We start from the raw sequence: 25,766 nt of genomic DNA on the forward strand, positions 1-25,766 counted from the left end.
CTCTCATTTTTTTTTGTATTTCTGCAGTATCCATTGTGATTTCTCCTTTTTCATTTCTAATTTTGTTTATTTGGTACTTTCTCTCCTCTTCTTAGTGAGTCTAGCCAGAGGTTTGCATCATATCAATAGATGCATAAAAAAACATTTGACAAAGTCCAACATCCATTCATGATAAAAACTCTCACAAAAGTGGGTATAGAGGGAACATTCCTTAACATAATCAAAGCCATTTATGACAAAACCACAGCAAATATAATACTCATTGGAGAAAAGCTGAAAGCCTTCCCACTAAAATCTGGAACAAGACAGGGATGCCCACTCTCACCACTGTTATTCAACATAGTATTGGAAGTCCTAGCCACAGCAATCAGATAAACAAAAGAAATAAAAGGCATCCAAAGAGGAAGAGAAAAGATAAAACTGTCACTGTATGCAGATGACATGATAATATACACAGAAAACCATAAGGACGCCGCACAAAAACTACTTGAACTGATCAACAAATTCAGAAAAGTAGCAGGATATAAGATTAACATTCAGAAATCAGTTGCATTTCTCTATACTAACAATGAAATATTAGAAAAGGAATACAGAAATACAATGTCGTTTAAAATTGCACCAGAGAAAATCAAATGTCTGGGAATACTCCTGTCCAAGGAAGTAAAGGACTTATACCCTGAGAAGTATAAAACATTAATCAAAGAAATTAAAGATGTAAAGAAATGGAAAAATATTTCATGCTCCTGGATTGGAAAAATTAATATTGTAAAAATGGCCATACTACCAAAACCAATCTACAGAGTCAGTGCAATCCCTATCAAATTACCCATGACATTTTTCACAGAACTAGAACAAACAATCCAAAAATTTATATGGAACCACGGAAGACCCAGAATTGCCAAAGCAATCCTGAGAAACAAAAACCAAGCAGGAGGCATAACTCTCCCAGACTTTAAGCAATATTACAAAGCCACAGTCATCAAGACAGTGTGGTACTGGTACCAACACACACAGACAGACCAATGGAACAGAACAGAGAACCCAGAAATAAACCCAGACACCTATGATCAATTAACCTTTGACAAAGGAGGCAAGAACATAAAAATAGGAAAAAGAAAATCTATTCACAAGCATTGCTGGGATACCTGGACAGCTGCATGCAAAGCAATGAAACTCTAACACACCCTCACACCATGCACAAAAATAAGCTCAAATGGCTGAAAGACTTAAATATAAGACAAGACACCATCAAATTCCTGGAAGAGAACACAGGCAAAGCATTCTCTGACATCCACCTTACAAATGTTTTCTTAGGTCAGTCTCCCAAAGCAACAGAAAGAAAAGCAAAAATACACCAAGGGGACCTAATCAAACTGACAAGTTTTGCACAGCAAAGGAAACCAAAAAGAAAACAAACAAACAAAAAAGAAAACTTACAGAATGGGAGAAAATAGATGCAAATGATACAATGGACAAGGGCTTAATCTCTAGAATATATAAGCAACTTATACAACTCAACAGCAAAAAAGCCAATACTCCAATGGAAAAATGGGCAAAGGACCTGAATAGACATTTTTCCAAGGAAGATGTACAGATGGCCAACAAGCTCATGAAAAAATGCTCAACATCACTGATTATTAGAGAACTGCAAATCAAAACTACCATGAGATACCACCTCACACCAGTCAGAATGGCCATCATTAATAAGTCCACAAATAACAAGTGCTGGAGGGGGTGTGGAGAAAAGGGAACCCTCCTGCAATGTTGGTGGGAATGCAAGCTGGTACAGCTGCTATGGAGAAGAGTATGTAGGTACCTTAGAAATCTATTCATAGAACTACCATATGATCCAGCAATCCCACTCTTGGGCATATATCCAGACAAAACTTTCCTTAAAAAGACACGTGCACCCGCATGTTCATTGCAGCACTATTCACAATAGCCAAGACATGGGAACAACCCAAATGTCCATCGACAGTCAATTAGATTAGGAAGACATGGTATATATACACAATAGAATACTACTCAGCCATAAAAAAGAATGAAATAATGCCATTTGCAGCAACATGTATGGAACTAGAGACTCTCACTGTGAGTGAAGTAAGTCAGAAAGAGAAAGACAAATACCATATGATATCACTCATATCTGGTATATAATATACAGCACAAACCTTTCCACAAAAAAGAAAATCACGGACTTGGAGAATAGACTTGTGTTTGCCCCGGGGGGAGGGGGAGGGAGTGGGAGGGATTGGGAGCTTGGGGTCAACGGAAGCAAACTATTGCTCTTGGAACGGATTTACAATGAGATTCTGCTGTGAAGCACTGAGAACTACATCTAGATACTTATAACACAGCTCGACAATGGGAGCAAAGATTATGTATACATGCATGTGTAACTGGGTCCCCATGCTGTACAGTGGGGGAAAAAAAAGGTGTTGGGGGAGATAACAATAAAAAATAAAAATAATAAAAATAAATTAAAAAGTAAAAATTAAATAAGTAAAATATACAATTCAGTGACTTTTAGTATATTTGCAGGGTTGTGTGATCATCACAATAATCAAATTTTTAACAATTTTATCACACCGAAAAAGAAACCTTGCACCAATCAGCAGTCACTCCTCAGCCCCTTCCCCCAACTCAGGCCAATGTCCCACCCCCTTGTAGCCACTAATGTACTTTCTCCCTCTATGGATTTACCTATTTTGGACATTTCATGTAAATGGAATCATAGAATTTTGTGGTCTTTCGTTTCTGGCTTCTTTTAGTTAGCATAATATTTCCCAGGTTCATCCATGTTGTGGTATGTGCCTCTTTCCTTTTATGGCTGAATAATTGTTCATTGCATGACCCTACCACACTTTGTTTACCCATCCATAAGCTGATGGACATTTTGCGTTATTTTCTAGGTTGATAATCCTGGGTAAATCATTTTACCTCTCAAGTTTTCTGACATGTGGATAATTCAAAGCCACCTCACAGGGCAGTTGTGAGGATTAGATAAGGTAACCGAGCACGTGCTTTGTCAACTGCAAAGCAATTCATCAGTGCAAAGGACTAGGGCCATTACTCTATAAGCACCACCACATGACCCTGTTACCCAAGAGTAATATGGGGACATCATGGACATGGCAACTGTAAGATGGAGGCTTCCAAAATACTTCGATCCAGGACTAACTTACGGTAGAAGGAAGATACAAACACTTACCAAATACAGGCCAAATAAAAGTGTGAGGGTCCTTAATATATATATGACATCATTCCACATGAGGACCTTTAAAAGGCAAAATGTGCCTGTAAGCACTCATTACTAGGTAATTTCTGAATGCAATGCCATACTGAGAATGCATTTTTCAAAATGATCTCTTTAAGTTTTCTTATCAAATCAGCTCATGGAGATTTGTGGTATAATGGTTCAGGGAGTTATTAGCCAGTTGAGGTTAAACAGGAGAATGTGAGAGGAAAGTGAATGGTTTCATGACCCTATGAACTACAGTTTTTTGTTTGGGGATCTTCTGGCAAAATGAAGGATTCCAGCTCCAATTTAGGATGAGGGTTGTAGATAAGAGGCAGTCAGGTCACCCATCAGAAGAGAAGCACTGCAGGAGTAAACTTGTGTTTGGATGGGAATACACCATCCCATAGGTACCTGTGTGTGCTAGAGGGAAGGCTGAAGAGTGGGATGGGATCCACTGAGGATGTGGGGCTAGATGAACAGATGTGTTATGGTCAGACAGCCAGGTCATACAAGAGAAAGGACTGAAACCCCAGGTCCCCTGAATCCCACACTCAATTAAAATCCTGTTTTCCAAGAGAGGGTCTACTTGGGTTAGCTATAATCAATACATACCCATCTGAAGCACCAGTGGATATTTTAAAGTGTGAAAAATTCTTTAAAAAATTTAACTTGCTTTTCACAACTGTTTCCATTGCTAAAAAAAAAAAAAAAAATCATTGATAAACATTTTCTTGGTAACTAACAAGAATTACTTTCAATTAGGTTTTACTGTCTTTTGCTAATAAATCTATAACTTCCTTCCTTGGCCTATATGCCTGCTAAATCAAATCATCACCAGGTTAATTGTACCGTCCCCTGTAAAGATGTCCAAATTCCTCTGTGCTTGCACAGCCCCTGCTGAAACTGAGCAAGATCCTGCAGGCCCATCCCAGGGACAGACTCAAGCTTGTGTCCTCTACCTGATTCTTGTTTGTAGAAACCTTTTGCCTCCTGGGCCTTCCCCAAGTTCCAAAGAACAAATTTAATCAGAAAAATGAGAAAATGCAGATACAAAATAGTCAATCAAGACAAAATAATATTAAGTTATAGAGCTCCCTGGTGGCATAGCAGGTTAAGGATTTGGTATTGTTACTTCTGTGGCCTGGGAACTTCCACATGATCTGGGCATGGCTAATAATAATAATAATAATAATAATAATAATAATAAATAATCGGTTAGCCATAAAACAAAGTCAAGAACTCTTAGTCCTTCCTCAAATACCCTGAGCTATAATCTTGGATTATTTTGCAGAAACTAAAACCTCTACCTGGTGGAAGAAGTTAACTACATGATGTCCATAATTATCATAGCCCCCAGACTGGCTGGAGCCTTAGGACTGATAATGCTCACCCCTGTGACCCCACATGGTTACCCACCCTCTGATCAGAGAACTGTACACAAGCTAATCATATAACCTAGGCCCTCTCCCTCACTTTGTCTTTAAAAACCCTTCTCTAAGAACATTCTTTTAAGTATGAGCTACCCATTCTCCTTGCTTGGCCCTGCAAGAAACGCTGTACTTCCTTCACCACAACCTGGTAATAAATTGTCTTTGCCGCACATCTGGCAAACAGACCCAAGTTTGGTTTAGTAACACTGGGTCTAACTCTATTCAGCACCTGTTAGCTTGTATTTTGTACTAACATCATCTACTTGAATGCCTCTTCAAAATTTTAGAGTTCCTAGAAGGGCACAGATCTTGGTCTTGTTCATCTCTGTTCCCCTGTGCCCAGCACTGTCCTGGCATGTGGTTTGCCTGTAACATATGAGCTAATAAGAAGGCAGTGGAACAGTACACCAACCTATGCATTAATTTGGTCTGCTTATTTTATTCCTATTTCAATTCTATTTGATGTCATTCCCCTGAACAATCACTGGATTTATCTGTTCTTCTTTCCTTCAAAATACTCCTCTAGTGGTATTTTGAAATCTGAAGGTTAGAAAGTGGATAAAGGCACAGCACCTCTGGATACATTCTTGACCAGCAGTACCTTAAACAGCATCATCATTATTATTATTGCTATAATATGGCAGCATGATTGTTGATATCAATATGGAGAAAATAAGAAAGTAAGGTGAAAGCAAGAGTTGGCCTACTCAATACACATTTAAAACATTGGCGATTAGACAAGACAGTCAAAAGTGGTGCCTTTTTATAGCCTGTTGCCCACCACAACATTTCCTCTTTCACCACCTAGAATCTGCCTACTTTATAATATCTATCATTCATTCATCTGGAAAATATTTACTGAATGCTTTTTATATGCCAAGCACTGAAGAAACCATGAGGGAGATGTGCAAAGGCCCTGGGGTACACTGGATAAGCATGGCTCCCTCAGGAGCCCAGTGTGAATGAAGATTAGAGAAGGAAGGAAAAAGTGCCCAAAACAAAGTTGGAGCTGCTGGCAGGAGTCAAACCCTGCACGCCCTTTTGAAACAAATGAAGGCCTTCATCTTAAGAGCAATAAGGGTAAAAGGAAAGGATTGACGATTTTAAAACCTCATGCTAGATATACTTAGCACAAAGCCACTCAGCCAAAGGAGAACTGGGCATCTCAAAAGGATGCTACTCTAAGAAGAGGTTTCATCCCTGCTCTGAGGGCTACACAACATTTTTCTTTCATTTGCCAGACCACAGAATCGTGACTGTCACAATTGTGGCATGTACCAAAGAACATATGGCTTCTCTTTGAAAGAAGTCTTGCCTGCATCAAGTCCCAAATTTGCTAATACAAACATCTTGCTCTCTAAGGAGGCTTAGAGAACACAATTGTGTTCTTATTGTTGTCCTTTGGTTTCAGTTCACGTCACTACACAGTGCATGGAAACCCACAGGAGGACTTAATTTTCTGGAAACTAAAAGACATGTTCCTAATGAGTTATTTGATAATTTCCTGCAAATTGTGTTTCTCTGGAGTGAATTACCATCTACTCTTACATAATACTTCCTGACTTCAAGCATGTTCCACCTGTCATCTAGAGCTTAGCAGAAGTTTTCCACATCACTGTTATTGGAGGAAAAAGTTATCCTATGAAGTACTGGGGGGAAAATGAAGGGAAAGTCTCTTTCAATTTAATTACTCTGATGTATATTCTCTACTACTTAAATATAGATGTCCTTCTTTCATTTATCTAATGAATAAATTTCACTCAAAAAGGTATGATGAATATGCCAAGGTAGAAGTTGGATTTTAAGCACCACAAGAAACAGGTTCCTGAAGAAAAACTGAAAGAGGAAGACTATTTTCACCAAGAAACCAAGTTTATTACTTCAAACTCCAAAATGTAAAAACATCTGTACATGACTCTGTTTTTAAAAAGCTAACCTTTTGCCCTATTTATTATAGAAACTTATAAATAACTAACATGTAAAAATATAATTAAGGCTCCTTTTCTGCATCCCCCTGCTGCACCCCCCGTCCCACAATGTCACTCTCCTTCTAATGGTAGTTTTCTTCTCTTATGCACCAGGACCACATATCTGCCTTAGTTTTTTTTTTTTTTTTTTTTTTGTCTTTTTAGCTATTTCTTGGGCCGCTCCTGCGGCATATGGAGGTTCCCAGGCTAGGGGTCGAATTGGAGCTGTAGCCACCGGCCTACACCAGAGCCACAGCAACGTGGGATCCGAGCCGTGTCTGCAACCTACACCACAGCTCACGGCAACGCCGGATCGTTAACCCACTGAGCAAGGGCAGGGACCGAACCCGCAACCTCATGGTTCCTAGTCGGATTCGTTAACCACTGCGCCACAACAGGAACTCCTGCCTTAGTTTTGAAGCTTCCCAAAGTAGAGCCTGGGTCATGGAAGAAAGGGGAGCACTTTATTTGGATAGCGGTTCTAGCAAGCATAATGAGAGAGCAGGAAGAGTGAGATGGGGAAAGGCAAGGCCAAGAAGACTGTGTGCTGAAGTCAGCTGCCATTAGGTAATGTGGCTGGATCCTGCCAGGGTGCCTGTGAGGAACTGTGTAGAATACATCTCGGTATTGTTCCTTGGATGGGTGGGAAACTGTGCAATCATCTGATTCATATTTCCACTGGTGGAAAGCTGCCTCCAGATAGGCCAGGCAATATTCAGGAAAAGCTATTCCAAAACACAGGAGAAACTCCAGGACAGAAAGGCTGGAGGTGGGGTGGTAGAGCTGTGACTCTAGTTAAAGGCTGGAGGTGGGCTGAGAGGTTGTGACTCTAGTTAAGTAGGGGGCAGCAGACTTGTTTAGTGAAGTGGCAAGTAGACCTAGGTCAGGACTAGATGGTCAGTGCTATATAGACTGTATGTTTTCTTCCTTCCGAATTCTTATGTTTACATCTTTTTTTTTTTTTTTTTTTGGTCTTTTTGTCTTTTTAGGGAAGCACCTGCAGCATATGAAAGTTCCCAGGCGGGGGGTTAAATCAGAACTGCAGCTGCCTGCCTACGCCACAGCCACAACAATGCCAGATCCGAGCCACATCTTCAAACTATGCTGCAACTTGCAGCATTGCTAGATTCTTAATCCACTGAATGAGGCCAGGGATCAATCCCACATCTTCAGGATACTAGTCAGGTTCTGAACCCACTGACCCACAACAGGAACTCCCCTATGTTGAAATCTTAATCCCCAATGTGATAGTATTAGTAGGCAGGGCCTTCCATGATTAGATCATATGTGATGGTATTATTAGGCAGGGCCTTCCATGATTAGATCTTCATGGAAGGCCCTGCCTACTAATTAGTGCCCTTATAAAAGAAACCCCAGAGAGCCCCTTCTGCAATAGGGGACACAGTGAGAAGATGGTCATCTATGAACCAGGAGGAAGATCCTCCCCAGACTCCAAATTTTGGACTGCCTGCCTCCGTAACTGTGAGAAATAAATGTGGGTTATTTATAAGTTACCCAGTTTGTGGTATTTTGTTATAGCAGCCTAAATGGACTAAGACAATCCGATACATTCCTTGTCTCGTATTCTTTTTTTTTTTTAATTAAAGCGCTCTCCCTTTTATACAGTAAATTTTCTTTCAGAGTTCAAAGCTTCCCTTAGAGTGTCTATCTGACCTGTTAATGGAGAAAAGCCATAGCTTGCTTGCTTTTGTCTGTTTGTTTTCTAGAATACCTTGAAAATGTAAACATCATTCTTAGCTTGTCGGTTGTTGTAACACAGACCAGCATCACATTTGGCCTACAGACCACAGTTTGCTGATATTTGTGCTATAAGATGCTAAACAATATAAAGACTACCATTTTTTAACATATATAAATGGCATCAACCTGCACACACCATTCCATAACTTATTACATGTTAAACTCACACATGTTGCTAGAGTCTACATAGAGGCAGACCATTCATTTTTTAAAATTTTTTTATAATGATTTTTATTTTTTCTATTATAGCTGGTTTACAGTGTTCTGTCAATTTTCTACTGTACAGCAAGGTGACCCAGTTACACATACATGTATACATTCTTCATTTTATTTGCTGTAAAGCATCCCACTGTAAGACTATAACAAAATTTGTTTATCCTTTTAGTGATGTATACTTGGGTTGTTTTACATTATTCACTACTATAAACAGTACAGCAACAAACATCTCTGAGTGTCTCCTGTTGCATGAGAAAGAGTTTTCTCTAGGATGTATGCCTTAAAGTAAAACTGCTGTGTCATAAGGATACTGAAATCTTCAGCTTCTTTAGTTTCTCCCACATTACTCTCTTGAGTAGTTATACTAATTTACAGCCCCACTTGCAGTGTACCAAAATTCCAATTTCTCCACATCTTCCTCAGTATTTAGTTTTGTCAGACTTAATTTTTGCAAATCTGATGGTTATGAATTTACATTACAACACTGTATTAATTTCCATGTTCCTGCTTACTAGAGAAGGTGAACATCCTTTCACACTAAATGATCTTCTGGGATACCTATTCCATGGACTGTCTGTGCCTACCAAGTGCCTATTTTTTTGTTGTTATTGTGGTTGCTATTGACATTGATTCTGTTATTGGGTTGCCTTTTCTTACTCACGTGTCATATGGTAGTTCTTCATACTCCTTTTATTTTTAAAAACTCTGGCTGACTGTGACTGGGTTGGGTCAGCAGAGGGGAGACCTATTTCCAGACCAAGCAGAGCTCCCAAGCAGCCAAAGCCATCCTGTATATATCACCCCAAGTAAAAATAAACACATCACTTGAAAAATATGGTATTCATCCACTCATTCTTTCACAGACATTTACTGAGTAGTCACTATGAAGTGGCATTTGAGGTACTAGCAACAGGAATATAAAGATGTAAGAAACCACAACCTAGGAAGAAGCACATTTAGCTACAATGGATTAACTGCCAGATGAGCTAAATGTCACTTAGCCTGGAGCAAAGCCTTGAAAAATCAGAAAAGAAGAGGTGATGGAAGCTCTAGTCTGAGTATACACAGTGAAGAACAGGGTTTCCCCTCTTCCCAGCTCCTGGTCTAGGGTTTCACCCGAGAGGAGCAAGTGTGGCTGCCAATGCTTCTTCCTCCACCTCTATCCCTGCACTGAAGAAGCACAAATCTGGGCAAGTGCTGCAGAGAGGACTACATCCTTTCCCCATTCCCTTTCCACTTGCAGGGTAGGACTCTGCCCCAGGAGAAACAGGCTGAGAAAACACTGGGGCTCCAATCATCATGTGAGCCATCCTAGCTCACTCATCAGGCAGATTCCACCCTGAGAGGAACAAGCTAAGACACCACACAATGTCTACTTAGGGAGAGGGGTTGTCACTTAGGGACAAGTGGGCAACTGTCCCCACCCAAAGCTCTGACGTAATGGCACAGTGGTCCCACCCAGGAAAACAGGCAGGCCCTACTGACAGAGAGCTCTACCATACTGCCTGAATAGACTGGTTTTATTTTGGACATAGTAAAGAGAAATTCATGCCTAAGGACATTGTCAAAAACAATACAGACTATAGCAGCAAGCAAATAATTACACAGGGGCTAGTAGCTCATGATATAAGTAGCATAAAATTCAATGACAGACTAGCTGTAAGCCTAACAGAGTCTAAGAGACATCCAAAAAGAGTGCTCCTGGAATCACACTCAACCCTGAGGGTCCTAAAGCCTGAAAGCATACTTTAGGCTACACTCTCTCCTGGTTACATCCAGGAGTAACCAGAGTGGGACATAGGGAAGACATGAAAAAAAAAATTCCATGTCATACAGCAATCCATCAGCAAAATATGGAAGCCTTACTGACCCAAAAGCTTAGTCACAATCTTTGACCTAACACTGGCTAAACAACAAGCCACCCTAAAACTAGGAGAAGTCAGTAAGGTAGGCTTAAAAATAAAATCATATTCATCCCTCAAGGTCTGGAGAACTTTGTGCCTAACCAGTGCTGCATGCTCCCAGTAGAGAATGGAGAGGAGACATCTGAACTACTAGACCCTGGATAAAAGTAATCAGAGGTGCTAAATATTTTACCTAAAATGTGCACTTTTCAAAAAAAAAAAAAAAGACAAAACCCAGAAAAGTATGACCACACACAGGAAAAAAAAAAAAAGGCAATAAAAACTTACAGGTGCCCAGAATAACACTTGAAAGCAGCCATCATAAATATGTTCAAAGAGCAAAGGAAACCATGCTTACAGAAGTGAAGGAAGGTATGATGACAATGTCTTAACAAATAAAGAATATCAATAAAGAGAGAAAAATTGCAAAAAAAAAAAAAAAAAAGAACCACACAGAAACTCTGAGATTAAAAAGTACAGTAACTAAAATGAAGAATTCACAACAGTGGTACAGTAGATTTGAATTGGCATAAGGACACTTGTTAACAGATAAATAGAAACTATGTAATCTAAAGAACAGAAAGGAAAAAAGAGAAAAAAATAAAAAGAACTTCAGGAAAGATGGGACACCATTAGCTACAGAACATGTGCACATTTTAAGTACCAGAAGGAAAGGAGAGAAAACAGAACAAAAATATATTCAAAGAAATAATGGCTGAAAACTCCAAATTTAAAAACAACACAAAATGCACACATCTATACTTCTAAGAAGCTCCATGAACTCAAGTAGGATGAATTCAAAGAGAGCCACAGCCAGACTCACCAAAATGTTGAAAGCCAAAGATAAAGATAAACTGTTGAAATCACCACAAGAGAAAAACAATTTGTTTCAATGTGGAACTACAATAAAATTAACACCTGACTTCTCATCAAAAACAGTGGAGGCCAGAGCACTGAAAAAAATCAGGAAAAGATATAGAAATGTTGATTGTGGGAGAGAGAGTCTCAAAAAAATACATTTGAGAAGGGTCTTCATAGGTAGCAGGAATCCTTAGGAAAATATAGGAGGAATGGAGAAGAATTATCTCACTAGAGTAATGCCGAGAGAAAACAAGAAGAAAACACTGATCTCATGTGTTAAAAAGAGCTTACCTAAAACCTACCTTATCATGAAAGTCAAACTTTTAAAAACCTCTCATCTACATGTTTTGAAAGTTTATGAGAAGTTAAAATCCTTTTCGTCTCACAGACTGCTGAGATACATTTGTCAACCAGACTTGCCAGTGAGGCATTCTGTATTTAAGATGATATATTAAAGATATATATTCATTTGTTAATATCCAGAAAAAAGTCATTAATTATTAACTGCTTATAAACATGCACCCTGTGGGTGATATTAAAGGCAAAAGTTAGCTGAGATTAATCATATGAGACAACCAGAGAATTTACTCATTGCTATTTAAAAATGTAATATTTCAGTGTTTGTAAAAAATATGATTTATTAAAAATTAAAAATATAAGATTAAAATTAAAAATATAAGATTTCAGTGTTTGTAAAAAAAAAAAAAGTAAGCAGAGTCAGTAGAAATGCTAGAAGGCTCCTGGGATACTGATTATTAATCTACACAAGAAGATAAGAAATGTTTAAGGTGGGACTTCGAAGGTACCTTATGAAAATTGTGGTATAGAAATAATGCAAATGAAATCCACAAAGACCATTTATTTATACCACAGCAGTAAGCTCACTCTGGCTGTCAGAAAACACTGGGGGTGTGTGTGTGTGTGTGTGTGTGTGTGTGTGTGTGTGTGTGTGTGTGTGTGTTCCTGTGTGTTCTGTGTATTTTAAACACACTTTTACTGTAGAATACTGTTGATCTTTTACAAATGAAGCAAATTTACTAATCAGGTACTGGTGATTTGGATGGATAAAGACACCTCTAAGGAAAAAAAGGACAAGGAGTACCATGAAGCTGAGATAATGAGCTCACTCAAGAACTCAGTAATTAGATCCAGAGTGCCTAGGATACACCTACACCTACCGCTTGCTACTGGAAGCTTAGTTGTTATCATCAGATTTGGACATAAATTATGGACAGAAGAGAAATGGCTAATTTACAAAGAAAATAAGTGGCAGTGGCAGCTGCCACATAACCGAAGGGAAGTAACCCAGAGGTGTGTAAACTCTGATGAGTCATTTGGTAGCAGGACGAACTTTTGGAAGCCAACATTTTAAGGCACACTCCAAAGCCAAAGAGTTAAACTACAAATAGAAAACAAAACAGATGTATTTTCAACAGGAAATGAATGCTCATGATGACACGGATAAAATGTTCTCTCTTGAATAATGGATATTAACCATATTCCACAAGCTCTAGTTTGGCTTAGGGAGAATAAGAGCTACACATCTAAGAGAACCTTCAAGTTGGTACTGCATACAGGAAAAACTGTCATTTGCTAAAAGTGGAAACTAAAAAATCTCACCGAATAGAAGATTTTCATAATCACATCTGCCTTGTCGTGGCAGGTACAGAACAGGTCTGAGATTAACTTAAATAGATAAAGGAAGCCTGAAAAGCCACACATTCTGAGTTTTATCCTTCCACTTCCTAGTTGGATCATCTTAGGCAAAGGTTTCACCTTCTCAATACTCTCAGATTTCTCATCTGAAAAAAGATTACAAGTGGATGTGGAAACTGGGAGAGTATGAATCCTTGGCTGTAATTACAAATATTCTACATGCATCTTGGGGCTACATTTCATTTGACCAGAGGTAAGAGATTCACTGACTACGAACTCCTTGCAGACCATCCGTTCATTTGTACTTTACTTTTTCCCCCCTTTTGAAAGGGTCAGAATTCCTGGTCCATCTTAATTAGAGCATTTTAAAATAAGTATTATTAAAGTATTTATATTTTCCAGTGCTTTTTCTAGTTGCTGCCTCTACTGCTTTCTTCCCTTGATGGGCTCACTGCAGCAACAATTAGTACATCAAAGATGCATCAGTGCAGATAAGTCACCAACTTCTGCAGTGCTGCTCACCATCCCTCTTCAAGAGATTTTTTTTTTTTTTGTCTTTTTAGGCCCACACCTGCTGCATAAGGAAGTTCCCAGGCGTCCTCATGGATACTAGATGGGTTCTTACCACTGAGCCATGATGGGAACCCCTCAAGAGGCCTACAACTTTCATAATGTAGACTTTTAAAGAAGATAAAATTTGTTCTTTTTCCCAGTTAAGTATGAACTACATTTTTGTAATATGAAATATCCTCTTTAAGGCTGTATTTGAGGGGGCATGCCCTCCATAGGATGGTGGTAAAGATTAAGTTTCCAGGTGTGAAGCACTCAATGAGTGCTTTAAGTGTTAGTTAAAATTGTAATCATAGTGCTAACCTTTATTAGTCATGCAGACAGGCAGAGAGATGGGTTCCTGGTTCTACCTCACTCAGCCCACAGAGTTCATGATCTATGATCACACAGGCAGAAGGTCCCAGCATTACTACTGATATCAGCACCAGGTTCTCTGTAAAGCCCCTAGTTCATTGTCCCAATTTTCCTACTAGTAGTCAAAGCCACAAATACACGGTGAAGAACATGTATATAAGTGCACACATGTGTAATCCCACATGAAAATACACTTTTTTTCTTTACTTGAATTAGAGCAGTACTGGGAAATGTAAGAGAAACTTTCCTAACAACTAAGGGAAAAAAATTACAGACTGGTTAAGTAAAACATTATGCCTTTATTTAATGGAACACAGAGCAACCATTTAAAATGATAGAAAAGATATTCATTACTATGTTGTAAAGTGAAAACAAGGCAGGCTTATAACCGTATGATACTAATTCTTACAAATATATGTACAGAAAAAGATTGGAAGAGAAGATTAAGTTCTCAAAATATTAAAACAATCTCAAGTTTTGAGAAGTAGAAAATAACACATTAAAATTTTCTTTTGTTTATATTTTTCAGAATGAATATGTATTACTTTTGAACCCTAAAAGAAACGAGGAAATTGTCTAGTTTCATGGAAACCAGTGTATGTGGCTATTTTAATGCTAATTTCCTAAGTCAAATAAGAGGTTGGCCTCAAGGGGCCAAAACCAAAAGTCACACAGTCTAACCAAAGTGACAACCTCAGCTAGTGGAAGGGAGGTGCAGAATGCAAGGTAGCACGAAAAAGAGCTAAAGGATTCAGAAAGGCAGAGCCAATGTGGCCTGAGACACAGATCTGGTTTTGTTACCAGTGTGATCTGCAATGAAACTTCCCATCTCCTATTTGCCACAGCTAGACCCTGCTCAGTAACACACTGCCACTCAATCTCGCCAAAATGTTTCTTCTAAAAGACAATGCAGCAATTATTGATCACATTTTGATGGATTATCTATGAAGGGTCATGCTACAAATGGACACTATGACTCATAGATTAAGAGCTACCAGTGTAGGGGTTCCCGACGTAGCTCAGCACTAACAAATCTGACCAGTATCCATGAGGATGCAGGTTCAATCCTTGGCCTTGCTCAGTGGGTTAAGGATCTGGCATTGCCATGAGCTGTGGTATAGGTCACAGACGCGGCTCAGATCCTGCATTGCTATGGCTGTGGGATAGGTGGGCAGCTGCAGCTCCTATGTGACCCTTTGCCTGGGAACCTCCATATGCTGCCAGTGTGAACCTAAAAAGACAAAAAGACAAAAAAAAAAAAAAAAAAAAAAAAAAAAAAAAAAAAAAAAAGAACTACCAGTTTAGATAGCTTTATATCTTTACTCAAGTTCTTTCTTTTTTAAGTTTAATTTAGAAAACTAAATATTAACTCCTTTGTCTATTTCTCACATTTCCTCATATCTCATTTTACCTCAAGTATCAAAAGAATGCTAAAAAGGTAATTTCTTGTTTCTTGGGTTCTCTCCCCACTCTGAAGAGACAGGAGATCATGCAGTTAGTTCATTTTCAAGATATCCTCTCTGCTATGCTGTCCTCGCACAAGTAAATTTTTTTTGTGAGAAGAGATGCTAAAAATAATTTCAGAGCCAAGCAGAGCAAACCAAAACATTTTTCCTTCTACTGATAAACTACAAATTCATATCTACCTTGTCTATGATAACTTGGTTTGTTTCAGACATCAACAACTTTAGAAATAGGATACTAAATATATTAAAAAATATGGAGGTTTTTGCAAGTAAGTAACAGAAATAAAAAGAAATTCTTATTAAAACTCATTAAAAAGATATATGGTTCATAGTTTATTGTATGCTGGTGAAATAAGAAATAAAGAATTCTTTTTAGGATTCTTTACATAGTATTATACTTCAAATATTAATAAGCGCAAGGGCATTAAAATTTTCAGATATTCTGGGAACAACATGTATCTGACCCCAACAGCTTAACCTTATATTCCAGGTAAATGCTTGTTCCTTATGAGTATTTGTAATTTGCCCTAAGTCTGACAGGTCATAAAAACACTGATTGGAAATAGTTAATACCATCTAGAAGTAATTAACTCACATATATAATATTTTAACTCTAGCGTCTAGAATCTTATTTAGATTAGCCACTTTGGAAAGCACATTTAATGTGGGCAGGGTAAAATAACATTTCCTAAGACTGTGGGAAGTCATCTGATTTTCAACTGGTTTTCCCAACAATCCTGAAGAGGAGGCAGAATGTATTATCTAGATTACATTCAGTAAGCTTCAAAGTAACCCACTGGAAGTCATGTAGCTACTAAACCAGGGTCTACGGGCATCTTTAAGACTATACTGAAGTCCTGATGCATAGCACTGAGAACTATGTCTAGTCACTTATGATGGGAGCATGATAATATGAGAAAAAAGAATGTATACATGTTTGTGTAACTGGGTCACCTTGCTGTGCAGTAGAAAATTCACAGAACACTGTAGATCAGCTATAATGGAAAAAATAAAAATTGTTAAAAATAAGATAATAAATTACAAACTTTATCCAGATTTTTAAAAAAGACTATACTGAAGACCCTTAGAGAACAGAAACGAAGTAACTCATTTTTTGACTCTTCATGATATAAATTCCTGATAAAAACTAGATCCTCCAAAGCTGGTGGAGACAGTGATGGAAGAACAAGTACAGAGGCAGAGGCAGAACAAGCTTTACTGTCCTTATATCACAGGCTCACTTCCCTACCAATGTTTCTCCAAGCAGGATCCAGAATTATCCAGAAACTGATTTCAAGTACACTGCTGCAGCTCTTCCCCTCCCCAACACCCACCAAATAGCTAAATCAGAATATTTGGAGGTGGGGTCTGGGAATCTGCATTTTTAACACACTCCTCAAATTTAAGAAATGCTGTCATATTGTGGCAAACCATGACTTCAGCATCATGTCACATCAATACATAGTTCTTACTTCCATTTATTATATTGCTGGCAAAGTAATGAGATGCTTGAAAAATCACGATGAGAAGTTCTAACACCCTGTGGGGGAGGCAAAAAGTGGCCCTATGATACAAAATCATGATATCTGAATTCTGCCACTGCTTTCTTCTCAAAGTTGTTTTCTGTGTCTCCATGTGGAAAAACTCCACCTGGAGTTTTAAAGTGTTCAACAGCAAAGCATCAGTAGAGATTTACAGTGTCCTTAGCTTATGAGATCTGTATTCACATAAAAGTTCACTGAGTACAACTGTCTTTTGCAAGCCCTGAACCCAAATATCCTGCAATGGCAGGAGAAAAAATAAAGTTATTAGCATGTTTCTATCCGCTGTGGGAGCCATCAAATATTCATACTCATTAATTATGTGGAACCCAGAGGTTTCAAACAGAACCTTCACACTGAAAAGGTCAGAAGCATAACAGGCTTTGGGAAAAAATAATGGGGACAGATCAGCTTTTGGTACATCTTTGACCACTACTACTAATACCAAACACATGTAGAGTCTTTCAGAGTGTAGACTCTATACTTCAGATATCTTAACTAATTTGATCTTCTCTAAAATGCTATCAAGGGCTCAGCACACTACACACACTTCTATTAGGAGGCATTTTTGCCTCTCTCTGCACGGTCTGATTTCTCTTCCCCAGTCAGTTTCTGGGAGGCAGAGACAGTATATTCTCTTCTGTATCCTTAGCATCTAGCATGTTGCCTCATTCATTAAAGAGGGCACTTAAAGATAGAGAAAGCCTTTTTTCAAATACGACATTTTCAAGATGAGACAACTTCAACTCAGAGAAATGGAGATATTTATCCTGGAGAGATGAGCTGGGAAGACAGCAGGCAATAAGCCATCCAACATGAGGGGGCTGTTGTGTGGAAAAGGGATTTGACAAATTTCACATAACTTTACTAAACAAATCTAGATGGAAATTAGTGAGATACAGATATCAGCTCATATCAGTAAGAAGTTTCTAACCATCAAAATAGGAAAGGTATTCTTAAGAAAAGAGAGTTGCCCAACATAGAAGTATAGGAGAGACTTACAGAAAGGGTTTTATGCATCACTTGGAGGATCAAGCACATAATATGCAGCATTCTATCCAACTGGGAGACTCCATGAGTCTAACCACTGAGAAAACTTACACATGTGGTCACTGCTAGGAAGCATGAGGTTCTCAGGCTCATATTGCCATTCCAATTGGACCACAATGGATGCCACTGAAAAACATTTAGCTAACAAGTTCTGATGATTCAGAAAGTGTCTATCAGACTTCAGCTCCAGTGCAAAATGAAGTAAGGACTGATTTATCTTCCTATTTGAAACCAACCAACCAACCATATGATACGTACGCATGCTTGTGTGCATAGGTGTGTGTTTATGTGGGCATGTGTTTAAGAAACAACAGCTTTTAAGACCTGGCATCAGGAAATGAAAGACAGTGATTCCCGATTGGCAGGAAACAAGTGAGATGAGCCCTAAAACTGTCCCAACTTCCTGCTTTGAGGGATTTTACAGGCCACAATGCAAGGAGGGAAAACACAGTCTCAGAGACCCCAGTCTGAGGAGAGCAGGGAGGCTAAATTTGTAGGGCAGAGTCCTGGAGTGAAGAGAGCTGCATAGATGCACAGAGAGAGAACCAACAGAGGTCTGCAGAGGGTCCCCTTGACTATTGCAGAGGACTGATGAGCACAAGCATGCAAGGAAGCTAACCAAGACTGCTGAAAGAACCATCCTCACATGGAGCCAGGAACATGTTTCTATTCCCATCAGAAACAATGGGAAACCATACCTGACCCAGCATCGAGTAGAGAACTCAGAGAATTCTTGCCTCAGGAGCATGAATTAAGAACTCAAAAGAAAATTATGGACTTGGAGAATAGACTTGTGGTTGCCAAGGGGGAGGGGGAGGGAGTGGGATGAATTGGGAGCTTTGGGTTAAAAGATGCAAACTATTGTCTTTGGAATGGATTACCAATGAGATCCTGCTGTGTAGCGCTGAGAATTATGTCTAGTCACTTATGACGGTGCATGATAATGGGAGAAAAAAGAATGTACACGTGTATGTGTAACTGGGTTACCATGTCGTACAGTAGAAAAAAAAATTGTATTGGGGAAATAAAAATTAAAAAATTAAAAAAAAAACTCTTCCTCCCCAGGAAATCCTAAAAGACAGACTCAAAAGATCAGAACTATTTCCAAGTTAATTTAACTGTGCCTCAGAACTGAGCACAAGAAATTTTATAGTAATATAAAGACATCCAGTAAGTTAAAATTCACAAAATCTCACCAAAAAATATGAATGATAAAGAAACAAAAATCCAAAATGAGAAAACCCAATTAAATCTAACTCAGAACTGACATAAATTATACAATTAGTTGGAAGAGCATTGAAATAGTTTTAATTGCATTGTGTATGTTCAAAAAGCTAAACAGATACAGAAGAAAGGTAGGTAGGTAGATAGACAGATAGGATATGCAAATCAAATGACCAAGAGACAAAATGTACAATATCTGAGACGAAGAATATTCTGCATGGTATTAACGGGAAATATTGCAGGAAATTACTAAATTTAAAGTATAGCCATAGAAACAACTTTCCTTTTCATCTAAGCCTAAGGAAAAAAAGACATGCTAAATACAGAGGACTAAGGGAATAAAAATTCTAGTTGATGGCATAAATAATACAAAACAAAAAATTATGGGGCAACAACTTTAAAGTATTAAAAGAAAAAACTGCCATCCAAAAATACTATATTCAAGGAAAAGACCTTTCAAAGCAAAGGCAACATAAAAACATATTTGTACATACAAAAACTGAAATAATTTATCACCATACTAGAAGAAACATTAAAGGAAGTTTTTCAGGGAAAAGAAAAATGTTACCAGATGGAAATCTAGATCACCATGAAAAATGAAGAGTACACAAAATGTTACATGGTTAAATATATGATACATACACACACACACACACACACACACACACACAGAGTGTATGTGTCTATACATACATACATACATACATATATATATAAGTTCAAAACAAATATCAATGAAATAAAAAGCAGGAAAATAAGAGAAAAATCAATAAAAAAGCAGTTTCTTTGAGACAATCAGAAAAATTGATACATATCTAGGCAGGTTTATCAGGAAAAAATAAAAACACAAATTAGCAATATTAGAAATAGGAGAGGTGACATCACTACAGATTTTACAATATTTAAAGGACTATTAAGTTTATCCCGGGAACACAGGGTATGCTATAAAACAGGGATGTTATGATCACTGTATGACTATAAATTTAATAAAATTGAGTAATTAAAAAAAGGAATCATCCAAAATAACTTTAAAAAAAATAGATTAACTTTCAAAAGAATCCATCAACCAAAGCAATCCTGAGGAAAAAGAACAAAGCAGGAGGCATAATCCTCTCAGACTTCAGACAATACTGCAAAGCTATAGTAATCAAAATCACCTGGTATTGTGCTAAAACACACATGTGGATCAATGGAACAGAATAGAGACCAGGAATAAATCCACATACCTACAGTCAATTAATCTTAGACAAAGGAGGCAAGAATACAAAATGAAGAAAAGACAGTCTCTTCAGCAAGTGATGCTGGGAAAGGTGGACAGCTACATGTTAATCAAGGAAGTTAGAACGTTCCCTCGCATCAAACACAAAAATAAACCTAAAATTGTTTAAAGAATTAAATATAAGACAGGATACTATTAAACTCCTAGAGGACAACATAGTCAAAACATTTTCTGACATGAATCACAGCCAGCTTTCTTAGGTCAGTCTCCCAAGGCAACAGAAATAAAAGCAAAAATAAGCAAACAGGACCTAATCAAGCTTTTGCACAGTAAAGGAAATCATCAACAAAATGAAAAAACAACCTACAAATGGAAGAAAGTATTTGCAAATGATTTGACAGACAAATGCTTAATCCCCACAAATACACAAAACAGCTCATATAACTCAGTAACAAAAAGCCAAATAACCTAATCAAAAAATGGGCAGAAGACCCAAAGAGACATTTCTTCAAAGAAAACATATATATGGCCAATAGGCACATGAAAAGATGCTCAACGTCACTAATTATTAGAGAAATGCAAATCAAAACTACAAAGAGATGCTACCTCACACTGGTAAGAATGAATATTAAGAAAAGGTCTACACATAAATGCTGGAGAGGGTGTGGAGAAAGGGGAACCCTCTCACATTGTTGGAGGGAATGTAAATTAACACAGCCACTGTGGAAAACAGTACAGAGATTCCTTAAAAAACTAAAAATAGAGTTGTAACGTGAATCAGCAATCCCATTCCTGGGCATATATCTAGATAATATTATAATTCAAAAAGATACGTGGACCTCAATATTCACAGCAACACTATTTACAATACACAAGACATGGAAGCAACCTAAATGGTCATCAGAAGATATATAAAGAAGATGTAGTGCACATGTGTATATACACATCACACATACATATACATACAAACATACACACACAGACTCACACACACACACACACACACACACACAGAGGAGTATTACTCACCCATAAGAAAGAATGAAATAATGCCATCTGCAGCAACATGGATGAACTAAGAGATTATCAGACAACGTGAAGTACATCAGACAGAGAAAGACAGATACCATGTGATGTCACATATATATGACATCTAAAATATAATATAAATGAACGAAACAGAAAAAGACTCATGGACAGAAAGAAAACTTGTGGTTACCAAATGAGAAAGGGAAGAAGGGATAAGTTAGGAGCTTGGGATTAGTAAATACTACTATATATAAAATAAATAACAAAGTCCTACTGTATAGCATGGGGAACCATATTCAATATCCTGTAATAAACCACAATGAAAAAGTACATGTATATGTGTGTATGTGTGTGTATATACACACACACATATATATATGTATTTATATATACATATGTGTATGTATATAACTGAATCATTTTCCTATACACCAAAAACTAATATAACACTGTAAATCAACTATACTTCAATAAAAAACAAAAAATAATCAATCACCATATAAGGAACTGAAGAAGCAAGATCATATAATCATCTGAATAGATGCAGAAAAATCATTTGACAAAATTTAACATCCAAAAACTCTCAGCAATTTAGAAGTAGGAAAGAATGTCCGTAAATTAAAATGGACGTCTACAAGCAGTATCACACTTAACGGTAAAGTTAAAAAAAAAAAAAAAATGGAGTTTTTCCTGCCATGATCAGGAACAAAGTAAGAATGTTCACAAGGATATTTATTCTTAATATTTCTATTCAACACTGTAACAAAGCTTTTAGCCACTGAAAGTATTTATTATTATGATGTAATAAAACCAGAAAGAGAAATAAGAAAACTCAAAGAAGAAAACAATTGGCACCATTCTCTCTGCAGAAAATGCAATGTAATCTACCAAAAAGGCTACTAGAACTAGTAAGTGAGTTTATCAGTGTTTTAGGATATATAAAAATCAATTGTATTTCTATTTAATAACAAACAATCAGAAATTGAAATGAAAATACTATTTTAAATAAAGGCATCAAAAACATACCATATTGGGAAATAAATGTGAAAAAATGAAGCAAGATTTGTGCAGTGGAAAGTGTAACACTGCTGCTGAAAGAAAATTTTAAAAGATCTAAATAAATGGAGAGATATACCTTGTTCATGGGTCAGAGGACTCTGTATTGTTCAGATCTCTTTCTCCATTCTTATCCACAGATTGAACACAATCTCAATCAAAATTCTAACAGTCTTTTGGGTGTGTGGAGAGAGTGACAAACAGATTCTAAAATCCAAACAGATATATGAAGAAAATAAAAAGCCAAAACACTTAGAAAAAAAGTTGAAGGAGTAACACTTCTAATTTCAAGATTTATTATAAAGTTACAATAATCAAGACATTGTTACACTGACATCAAATAGACAAATCAGTATAACAGAGCAGAGTCCAGGAATTAACCCAGATATACAGGACTGGTTGTTTTCTTTAAACAGAGATGAAGAGACAATTCAGTGAAGAAAGAATAATTTTCAACCAATGGTACTATAACAATTTTATATCCATGTCCACAAACAAAACACTTCAATCCTCATCTTCCACCATGTACAAAAAAAATTAACTCCAACTGTTCATAAATTTAACTCTAATACCTAAAACAATAAAACTTCTAAAAGTAAGCACAGGACAAAAGCTTTGTAATATTGGATTAGGCAAATATTTTTTAGATATAACATCAGGAGTTCCCGATGTGGCTCAGTGGTTAACGAATCTGACTAGGAACCATGAGGTTGTGGGTTTGATCCCTGGCCTTGCTCAGTGGGTTAAGGATCCAGCGTTGCTGTGAGCTGTGGTGTAGGTTGCAGACGCGGCTCGGATCCCGCATTGCTGTGGCTCTGGCGTAGGCCGGTGGCTACAGCTCCAATTAGACCCCTAGCCTGGGACCCTCCATATGCCCCAGGAGTGGTCCTAGAAAAGGCAAAAAGACAAAAAATAAAAAAATAAAAAATAAAAAAATATAAAAATATATATATAACATCAAAATCATGAATTTTAAAAGAAAAAAATTATGAATTAGACCTTCATCAAAATTAAAATCTTTTGCTCCTCCAAAGACAGTGTTAGGAAAATGAAAAGTCAAGCCATACACTGGAACCAAATATTTACCGAGCATCTATCTGATGAAGAACTTATATCCACAGTATATAAATAATTCCAGAACTCAGTAAGAAAATAACCCAATAAATGGGCAAAAGATGTGATATTATGTATCATCAAAGAAAATGCAGGAATGGCAAATAAACATTAAAACATGCTCAGCATTATTAGTCAATATACACACAAATTAAAACCACAATAAAATACCAATGTATACCTATCGAAGTGGCTAAAATTAAAAACCCTACTCACAATAGTAGGATAGGATATAGCATATTAATCTTGCTTCTCTGACTCTGATGGGATGTCTTATTTTTAACAGCTTTATTGAGACACAGTTGACATGCAATGACTGTACCTATCTGAAGTATAGTTTGCAAAGGTTTAACATATGCAAAGGTTTAACGCATACGTTCATGAAACTATTCATGAATTCCAGAAAGTAAGTACCCAAATTTTTCTCAGGCCCCTCCATAGTCATTCTCTGTTACACCTGTCTTCCCAGGCAAACACTGATATTCTTTCTCTTATTCTAGATTAATTTGCATTTTCTACAATTTTATATAAATACAATTATACAGTATGTACTCTATTTTTAATGCACTTCAATCAACATAATTATTTTGGGATTCATCCATATTTACATACATATAAATAGCTCATTTCTTTATACTGCCAAATAGTATTCCATTGTATGTATATATGGGTTTGTTCGTCATGTACACCTGTTGACGGGTATTTGGATGGTTTCCAGTTTTGTGGTATTACAAATAAAGACTCTCTGAATATTCATATACACATTTTTATATGGACAAGTGCTTCCTTTTCTCTTGGGTAAGTCAAGGAGTGTCATGGCTGGATCTTATACTAGTTTTACACTTAGGTTTTTAGGGAACTCACAAACCATTTTACAAAGTTGTTGTTCCGTTCTACATCCCAATGACAGTTTATGAGAGATTTTGTTGCTCTAAATACTCACCAACACTTACTATGGCAAGCTTTTTAATTTTGGCCACTCTGATAGGTAATAGGAGTAATAATACTAGCAGCAAAAGCAGCAGCAGAAGCTAATATGAGGAGTTATGTAGCAGGTGGGCATCCTTTGAAGCATTTTTCCTTTTTTTAAAGTTTTACTGAAGTGTAGTTGATTTACAATGTTGTCATAATTTCTTCTATACAACAAAGTGATTCAGTTATACATGTACACACATTCATTCTCCTTCAGATTCTTTTCCTGCATAGCTTATCACAAAATATTAGGTAAAGTTCTTTGTGCTATACAGCAGGTTCCCTTTGGCCAATCATTCCATATACCACAGTTTAGACAAATTAATTCACTAATTATGCAGGACCATCCAGATGTTTTATGAAACAGGTGCTACTATCACATTCACAGATGACGATTGGTTTATTTCACTTAGCATAACATCTTCAAGGTGCATCCACGTTGTAGCATTGTCAGAATTTCCTTCCTTTTTAAGGCTGAATAATATTCTATCATATCCATATGCCACATTTTGTTCATCCATCCATCTATTTGCCATGGACCTCGGGATTGTTTCTATCCTTTGGCTATTGTGAATTATACTGCTGTGAATATGGTGTACTCTACTTTCAATTCTTTGGAGCATTTACTCAGAAGAGGACTTGATGGATCACATGGTAATTCCATGTTGAATTTTTTGAGGAGGAACTTTATCCCCTCATTCTTAAATTGTAGTCCACAGAGTGAACTTCCTAGAGGGCAAATCTGGCCATGGCAGTCCAAGGCTTAAAATTCATTAATGGTTCCCTAATTGACTTTAGGGTGAAACTGAGATTTCTCAACATAGGGGGTCCTTCCCAGACAATTCCATGTTACCCTGAGTCCTCCTATCCCAAGGACTTTGCTCCTTCTTCCAAGGTTCCAAAGCACCTTGTACATATAGTAGCTATTAGCACTTCCCCAAATCTATAATTAATGGTTTTATATCCCTCAGGAGGCTCTAAGCTACTTGATATAAAGATTCATAGTTATTCATCTTTATCTTCAATATACTTCCATAGTGCCTAGAACATAGTAGAAATTTGATACATATTTGAATTAATGACAGCTCTGCTGCCCAGAGGATAAAAATATTGCCCTATTGTGAAATACACAACAT

General features: G+C 37.3%; 1 protein-coding gene across 2 annotated transcripts in view; it reads right to left on the reverse strand.

Annotated features, from left to right (window-relative positions):
* SH3GL2 (SH3 domain containing GRB2 like 2, endophilin A1) overlaps positions 1 to 25,766 on the reverse strand; it is a 204,133-nt gene that overhangs the window by 62,205 nt on the left and 116,162 nt on the right. Inside the window, exon 1 of one of the 2 annotated variants that reach the window (XM_021063262.1) lies at positions 3,854 to 3,875. The exons of the other annotated variant lie outside the window; for it this stretch is intronic. The gene's annotated coding sequence lies outside the window, so the exon portion shown is untranslated. Of the gene's footprint in view, positions 1 to 3,853; positions 3,876 to 25,766 lie in introns of those variants that run through there. 2 annotated transcript variants of the gene reach the window in all.

Source organism: Sus scrofa, chromosome 1 (assembly GCF_000003025.6).
Source record: "Sus scrofa isolate TJ Tabasco breed Duroc chromosome 1, Sscrofa11.1, whole genome shotgun sequence".
In the NCBI taxonomy this organism is placed as follows: Eukaryota; Metazoa; Chordata; class Mammalia; order Artiodactyla; family Suidae; genus Sus; species Sus scrofa.